This window comes from Dendrobates tinctorius, unplaced genomic scaffold (genome assembly GCF_039654945.1).
Source record: "Dendrobates tinctorius isolate UK_male_01 unplaced genomic scaffold, ASM3965494v1 ptg000073l, whole genome shotgun sequence".
In the NCBI taxonomy this organism is placed as follows: Eukaryota; Metazoa; Chordata; class Amphibia; order Anura; family Dendrobatidae; genus Dendrobates; species Dendrobates tinctorius.
In genome coordinates this window covers 9,945,860-9,954,856 of record NW_027361741.1, presented here as the reverse complement: position 1 = coordinate 9,954,856, position 8,997 = coordinate 9,945,860, and positions in this window count along the sequence as shown.

The following is an 8,997-nucleotide window of genomic DNA, read 5'->3' as shown; positions in this document are numbered from 1 at the left end:
TAGTCCCCAATTTTTAATTTTCCCAAGGGTAACAGGAGAAATTGGACCCCAAGAGATGTTGTCCAATTTGACCTGAGTACGCTGGTACCCCACATGTGGGAAAAAACTGTTTAGGCACATGTCGGGGCTCGAAAGGGAAGTAGTGACGTTTTGGAATGCAGACTTTGATGGGTCTGCTGGCGTCATGTTCCGTTTGCAGAGCCCCTGATGTACCTAAACAGGAAAAAAACTCACATGTGACATCATTTTGTATACTGGACCCCCAAAGAACAAATCTAGATGTGCCCCCAACTAAACTAATGTAAATTAGTAGTGCATGGAGGTGTGGCACAACTTGAAGCAATCCTTCATACACAGGCCAGGTTTTTCGGGGCAGGTGTCGCACTGGTAAATAGTGTTCTTGCGTAGTCCCTATTTGTAACAAACTCGGCACCTTTTTTGCGGCTTACCTTTTCTACCAGTTGGCGGGACCACACCTGGAAAATGCTGACCTGGTACGATACGAGCACCTTCAGTTCTGGAAGTACTGGGACCCGCTCCTGCCTGAGCGCCAAACATCAGGGCCTTAACCACTACCTCCTGGAAATGAAGGTACGGCGTATCGGTGTGGCGTGCATATTGTGACAGCAGGAATGCGTTGAGCACTGCCATTTGTACGATGTGCACGGCCAGCTTTTTGTACCACGCCCTGGCCTTTCTGAGAGCATTGTATGGTTGAAGGTATTGATTGGAGAGATCAACGCCCCCCATGTTTTTGTTGTACCCCACTACACAGGTCGGTTTGCTGACCTGTGTGGAGGTACCCTGTACAGTGTAGAGGGTGCTGCCATCACCGTGTATGGTGGTCAAGAGATGGACATCCCTCTTGTTCTTGTACTTGACCACCAGTAGGTGGTCGCTACATTGGGCTCTGCTCCCACCTTTTCTGAACATCTGCCCAAGTAGCGTCTTCGGAAGGCCTCTCTGATTTTTGCGGACAGTACCGCAGGCTGCGGTACCTCACGCAGAGAGGGATTTGTAGAGTGGGATGCTGGTATAAAAGTTATCAGTGTAGAGGTGACAACCTTTATCCAGCAGTGGGTGAACCAAATCCCACACAATTTTCCCATTCACTCCCAGGACAGAAGGACACTCAGGGGTTCAATCCTGGTGTCCTTTCCATCGTAGACTCTAAACCTGTGAGTGTACCCTGAGGTACTCTCACAAAGTTTGTAGAGTTTGATTCCGTACCTGGCCCTCTTACTGGGCAGGTATTGACGGAATCTGAGCTTTCCATTGAAATGGACCAAGGACTCATCCACACTGATCTCCCTTTGGGGCACGTACACTTCAGCAAACTTTTTGTTGAAGTGTTCGATGACCGGCCGAACTTTGAACAGATGGTCAAAGTTGAGGTCATCTCGTGCGGCATATTTGCCAGAATTGCCAGATGGCCAGTCCGGCCCTGACCCCTACTAACCTATCCTCGTTACACCGTTCACCATTATGCACAATTTACCATAGTGCAAACTAAATTTACCTTGTTCCTATTCTATATTTTACACCTTGTCAGGAGTCATTTTTTTTCTAAACAATCTAAAGTATCTGGTGTGTGACACTTATACCCTAAGAGTTAAAAAGCTATTATAATTAGAAACACACAAATAAAAGAGACCTGTGCACTTTATACATAGCCACTGTGTTATCTGCATGCTGTAAACAAGAATCCTGTGACTTTCTTGGAAGTTTCCAAATGAACATGATGACGGCTTGTCAAGGTCAGCTATTCTGATTTAGCCAACATGACAAGCTGAAGAATTTTTCTTTCTCATAATCTCAGATCAGATAGTAACTTTTTTTGCAGGTCTGACAGGTCTAGCCAGTAATATATTCACATTACAGAATAGATGAACAGAGGGCAGCATAGCGTTTCAGGGGGTTCCACTGTAGCCTTGCTGGGGTCAAATCCCACCAAGGGCAACATTTGCAAGGAGTTTGTATGTTCTCCCCGTGTTTGCGTGGGTTTCCTCCGGGTTCTCCGGTTTTCTCCCACAATCCAAAGACATACTGATAGGGAATTCAGATTGTGAGCCCCAAGGGGACAATGCTGAATGTGTGGAATTAATGGCGCTATATAAATGAGTAAAATAAATAACTGCTATTTAGACTTTTTTGAACACTTTGTGTATCAGGTTATGAACTCATTGTGCATAGGTGTCGTGTATAAAGAAACTGACTCAACGACATTGTATGAATTTGAAAAAAAGGTTTGTTTTTTAAATTTCTTTTTCAAAAACAGCACCACTCTTGTGCATGGGCTTTGTCAATGATTGCAGCTTAAGGGCCTGTCACACTAAGCGATATCGCTAGCAATATCGCTATAACGTCACTGTTTTTTTTGACGTTATAGCGATATTGCTAGCGATATCGCTATGTCTGATACTTACCTCCGACCGCTCCCCCGCTGGTTATCGCTGATTGCGCGAGAATGTCCTGGACCGTTTCTCGTCGTCAGCTTCTTGCTGTGACGACGAGCGACGCGTGGAGGCGGGCGTGAGGACGTCTGAATCGCCTCGTCTGACAGGTAAGTAGCGACCTTTGACCCCTGTGATGTCGCTGGTGAGATCTGCCTGTGTGGCAGCTCACTAGCGACCACTTAGCGATGTACCAGCGATCCTGACCGTGTCATATCGCTGGTCGGGATCGCTGGTACATCGCTAAGTGTGACAGTACCTTTAGTCCCTTTCAAGTGAATTTCTTCTTTCTGATACCAAATGTCATTATTAAAAATATTACCTAGAAGTCCAACATTTACAAGAAATGCTGTATTTGGGCATACAAAAATAAAAGTAGGACTACTAGACAATTGAAGAAAATAGATATTTTCTTATTAGGTACTGGCCTCTGTTGTGTTGTTTTCTACCTCCGGTTCTCTTGCAGGTAAACCTTGAGCACAATGCTGTCTACAGTATAAAACATCATTAAAAGGGTTTTCCACTATATTTTAACAAAAACCCCAGGGGGTACAATAACATAAAAAATATATACTTATCTACCTGAGAAGTACAGCTCCTTTGCTCTCGAAGCTGTGACCTCTGCCGGACTGCCAGCATAAACATGCAGCATTTGGCATCAAGTGTTTGGTAAGAAGGCACTTTAACCTATCCACTTGTATGTCAGTGATGGTCTGACCACTGAGTCACCAGCCAATCACCATAACAGGGGACTACTGTCACTAGTATGAATGTAGCGGCAGTACATATGCTCTGCAGAAAAGAAAAGTAACTCAAATAAATGGTGCACACTTAGAAGAATGAAACAAGTGAAGAAGGCTTTACTGAAAAACAGTAGTGCAAAAAACGTTAAGAACATTTAAAAACAACAGACATAAAGAAGCTTATGATGAGAGCATCAATAAACAGGCATTTTAGGACAAATAATCCCAGCAAAAGGGCTCAAATAAATGGCAAATAGTTGAAGAGTAGGCAGTGCCTATAACCCTGCTCCATTCATTCTTTATGGAACTGGCAGAAATAGCCAAGTACTAGACTTGGTTATCTCAAGTAGCCCCGCAGAGAATGAATGGAGTGGTGATCAAACATGAGCACGCCACTCAAATGGGAGACAGACATTCCTCATTCTGGTAACTGACAGTGATAATTTTTTTTTCTTTAGTACCCAGCTATGGTTACTTTGGAGGCCTAAGTTCGACAGAGAAGGGAGAAGGTGTGGTTGTCTAAAAGAGTAGATATGAGTGAATTTGTTACATTTTTCTCAGCACAATATCACTGATCTCTAAAGATCAGAATGTTGACTTTGAGATTTTCTGTGAAGGAAATCTTCGATAAGCATTAAAGGGACCCATGTTCTCTACAGGGCTGCACAACCTCATTATTTTGAGAATCAGCGGAAATCTGAGCTCACCGAGCCCCCACTATTGTGATAGCCTGACATGTTCAAAGATCAATTCCGGCTACACTCTCCATGACTTATAAAAATGCAATCATTATATTGTGCTCCTATATTATTTGCGAATGGTTCGTGGTGACTATTGATATCCGTTTTCATTTACAATATGAGAAAAATGGTTCAATTTAAACTGTTCTACAGATCTCTTAAATCTTCTTACACACATACACGATACACACACACTCTCCACCGCAACCCATGACTTACCGTATTTATGATGCCACTTTTTAGAACGATTACTGGTTTAATGGGAAAATAATATGTATTTTTTATATTTTTATTTTGCATTAACTATATTTTGCACCCCAGAATTTCTCTTTATTTTTTTAAACACACAGTATAGTATACAATGAGGGTTTATTATATCTTTCTAAAGCTGGATAGATTAAAGTCTCAGGTCAGTTTAGCGATAAACATATACAAAAAAATGTCCAAAAGTTAGAAAAGTTCACTTTGATAATAGAGTTGATATGCTTCGTGTGTAGAACTTTTGTTGGCTTCCTATGTCTGTATCTTTCAGTGATCCCCAGTCTTGGCGTTCTGAGATGATATGAAAGAAAAACGCTGTTCCAGACTCTTCCATTAGCGGTAACTGCACCTCCTGCAGCTTCTGGAACACACTTTAGGTAGGTAAAGGTGAGAGAGGCCAAGATAAAAGGCATTGCCTGGGGATTCTCTGATTGCTCAATTTGAAACATTTCCCTGCAGGGGTAGTGAGGGAAGGAGGGGGACATATACTCATCTGTTTAGTGGTACCCACTGGTAACTCATTCCCTGCCAGAATGGACAATATGTCATTTTTTCCTCTAAACAAGTTTTTTTTTTGTACTAATCCATATCTGAGAAAGATATATAGGTTACGTTTAGAATATTAACTAGAATTTCAGATCTACTATAATTGGGGTCATTTCTCATACATTTACATATATATGATTTATGTATAGGGGCGATAATAGTTCTAAAATAAGAGATAACAAACATATTCTCAGGTCGTAAACCTCAAATGTGCAATATCGGAAATCACGCCAAAGCCTTAAATTTTTTTTTCAGGAAAGAAAACCAACACAATTATAATGGAAAAGTGGTACAAAGTCTGGGGATGCGAATCTCTAACGCAAGCATTTTTTTCTTAATTAAGCCGCTCTTGTTTTAAATTGTATTCCTGCTGTTGTCCTTTAATTGGTTATCCACATGACCAGAGTTCTGTTAAAAAAAATACTTAATAGTGAGAATAAATTGACATTTGCAGAGTAAGACATGCCAGGTAAACTAGTGACCCTGGTTATGGAAACCCAGTAGAGAGCTAGGTTTAAAGCGCAGTCTGGCACCGGACATGAGGCTGTGTTTTTTAAATTAGTCTTATAACACTGGACTCCCACCAGCATTAATATAGGAGACTTTATTATAGAACTGGTAAATAGCATAAATGACGCATTTCGTTATGCATAGAAAAAAATAAGCAAAGCCACTAGGGTCCAGTATCTACATAGAGAAGAAAAAGCAATTTTACCTTATGTCGTTACCTTGAATAGATTAGTTATACAGTTTACTAGCATTAAAAAAAAAATAATTCAATGGCCTTTCATTGAACCTGGCCTGTATACAGACGAACTAAAACTCTGTACAATATGAGGCAAGAGGCACCTACGTGCTAAGATTAAATAAGTCTTTTATTCTTTGGTTTCGCAAACACTTTAAACAATCTTGCAAAACCAAATTTTTAGTTTACAAAGCATAAGTGTACCCATGGAGTCTTCATCAAAGAAAAACCTGATCCACCCACTGCCACTATCGCAAGGAGACAGCATTTGAGTATTTTAAGTGTCTGACACCTTAAACAATTCATTCATCAACTATAGTTGATAACATTTCCCTAACTGCAGCTCAAGATCTGGGACCTGCTTGTGGCACAAACTAAAATGTAAGTGGTCACAATTTTTTTTTTATTTCGTACAATTTAATATTTCAAAATTAACCCTATACTTTGAAGCTCAAAATCTAGGAAAGAAGCTCTCTCATTCTATTCAACTATGTGAACTGATTGTTATCTAACTTAAAGGGGTTGGCCAGGTTTGGCACAGAAATCTGCAGTCACTATGTGGCTACAGACTTGTGAATACTCACAGCTTGCACATTGCACGCTGTCAGAATTCTCTGTTGCTGGCACCGGTTATGTGACTGCAATTATGTGATAATGCATACTTTCGCCACATTCTGACTAGACGTGTGTGGTCTCGCACAACACAAGTGAATAGAGTGAGGCTGCGCACGTCTAGTCGGAATGTGGCCAAAAGGATGCATTTCACATAATTACGTTCAGATGACTGCCCAATCTCGCCACCAGCACCGAAGAATCCAGTCCCAAACCTGGACAAACCCGTTAATCTTCATGTGGCTACACACAATAGATAAAAGTCATCTAAACCTACCATCTAATGTGATTAGGGTCTTCCCAACTCTAAAGGTACTGTCACACTTAGGCTGGTTTCACATTAGCGCTTTTTAAGCGCACGCACGGCCGGGGGTAGCTCCGCCCCCGAGCCGACTCTCTGCCCGGCGTGCCCGCCCCTTGCTTGTAGCGCCGCCTCCTAGCGCACAGCGGCGCCTGCGATCGGCGCACCCTATCTTTAGCATAGGGTGCGCAGATCGTGCGCAGGCCGTGCACTAGTTGCTCTTTGACCTGCGCTGCGCACTTTTGACGGTGCGCCGTGAACGCCAAAATCAAACTTTTCGGATTTTGGCGCGCACGGCGCACCGTCAAAAGTGCGCAGCGCAGGTCAAAGCGCAACTAGCGCACGGCCTGCACGCGATCTGCGCACCCTATGCTAAAGATAGGGTGCGCCGATCGCAGGCGCCGCTGTGCGCTAGGAGGCGGCGCTACAAGCAAGGGGCGGGCACGCCGGGCAGAGAGCCGGCTCGGGGGCGGAGCTACCCCCGGCCATGCGTGCGCTTAAAAAGCGCTAATGTGAAACCAGCCTCAGCGATGCACCAGCGATCCCGACCAGCGATATGACCCGGTCAGGATCGCTGGTGCATCGCTAAGTGGTCGCTAGTGAGCTGCCAAACAGGCAGATCTCACCAGCGACATCGCAGGGGTCGACGGTCGCTACTTACCTGTCAGACGAGGCGATCCTGACATCCTCCCGCCCGCGTTCACGCGTTGCTCGTCGGCACCACAGGAAGCCCAGCAGAAAGCTGAAGACGAGAAACGGTCCAGGACGTTCTCGCATGATCAGTGATAATCAGCGGGGGAGCCGGTCGGAGGTAAGTATCAGACATAGCGATATCGCTAGCAATATCGCTATAACGTCACAAAAACCAGTGACGTTACCGTGATATTGCTAGCGATATCGCTTAGTGTGACAGGCCCTTAACTCTACAGCAGATATTAAGAGAGATGAGGATCGAGCTCTTGTATTTCAACTGCCCAAGTCTTTGTTTTAGGAGGTGACATGTTACCGCCAGTGGAGACCGAAAGAGGCTTATGGCCTGCTGGATACTGGGGATACTGGGAATACACATGTGCATTGCCAAGCTGAGCATGCATGTTTCAAGAGGGAGGGATAGCTTTCTTATTTAGAAGAGTTGTAACTAGACTTTGTGTAGAAAAAATTTGCTGTCTTGACGGAGAGTAGCTTCCTGGCACCAGCTCTGACACCCAGACCCTAGGGCATTTGCCTCATCTACGCCTAACTCAATGCCCGCTGTATCTCTACAATACCAGCTTTCGGAAGACCGATTTTGTGGCTTATGATTTATGATTGAATAATCTAGTTTTCGTAGTATGAGTCATGCAGGATACTTTGAAATGGAAGATGCCCTTGAACACTGTTCTATCTAAATAAAGAAACAGCTAAACACTTTTGGATGAAGCATTTTCTTTCCTATGCTAGACAATACAATACTTATGGAGCAAAACAACCGTTTTTTTTTTAAGAGAGTGGTCCTATTTTTTGGTTCTAGCCAGCCAGACGCGCCCATATTTAGAGAGAAGGCTGGATTGTAGAAGCTATTCCAGGAGTAAGGATGGTTGAGTAATTAAAGGGGTCTCATCCGGGTTCTGAATTATGGGATCTAGGGTGTAAATGTTGGGATCTGGTCTGGATTACCTTCTGAGGTCTGAATATTTGGCTCTAGAATGAAGTCTGAAGTATGTACCGTATAATGGATTTGCACTGGTCTAGATTCTGAATTTTAAGGTTTGGTTTAGATTATTCAGGCTTCATAAAAACTGGAACTTTAACAGAAAATGGCATTTCAGATCAATATTTTCCTCATCATAGGGTCCTTAGTGAGAACTACATACAGGGTTTACTATATGTGTGCTATACAAGGTATACTGCTCAAAAAAAATAAAGGGAAGCCAAGTGTTACCTTTATTTTTTTGAGCAGTATATATTGTCAGGCTTGCTATAAATGATATGATACGTCAGTGAGTAATTCTGTGATTATATAAAAGCAGGAGGCTGCATGTGAAACCTATAATACTCTATACAGAGCTGCAAGTGACTTCTAATATCCTTAATAATTTATACTAGAAGCCACATTCTTCATTATAAGGCTACTTTCACACATCAGGTTTTCGGCGTCAGGCGCGATCCGGCGTCGTGCCGGAATGCCGGATCCGGCAAATGTTTTGTAAAACCTGATGTGCCGGATCCGGTTTTCTGCCGGATCCGTCTTGTTCTTGACAGACAAAACCGGATCCGTCTCATCCGGTTCATCCGTTTTTCTATCCGTTTTTTCGACGGATTACGCCGGATCCGGTTTTTAAAATTGACCCTTGTGGCCCCTCAAGGCAGAGTACACTGGCAGGATGACAGAGTGTGAAAGATTTGTGCCCTAACCAAACTTGTGTACCTTCTGGACCAACAGTATATACCTTTGCCAACCAAAGTTGGCTATCTTGTCATGGTCTACTATTTTTAGCTTTAGGCCACAGGTGTGTACCTGGTTGTGTTTTATGCAAAGTATTTCACCTTTTAACAAAAGTTGTGTACATTGTTAGGAAATCACCAACAATAAACACAACTTTTTAGGTGAAATACT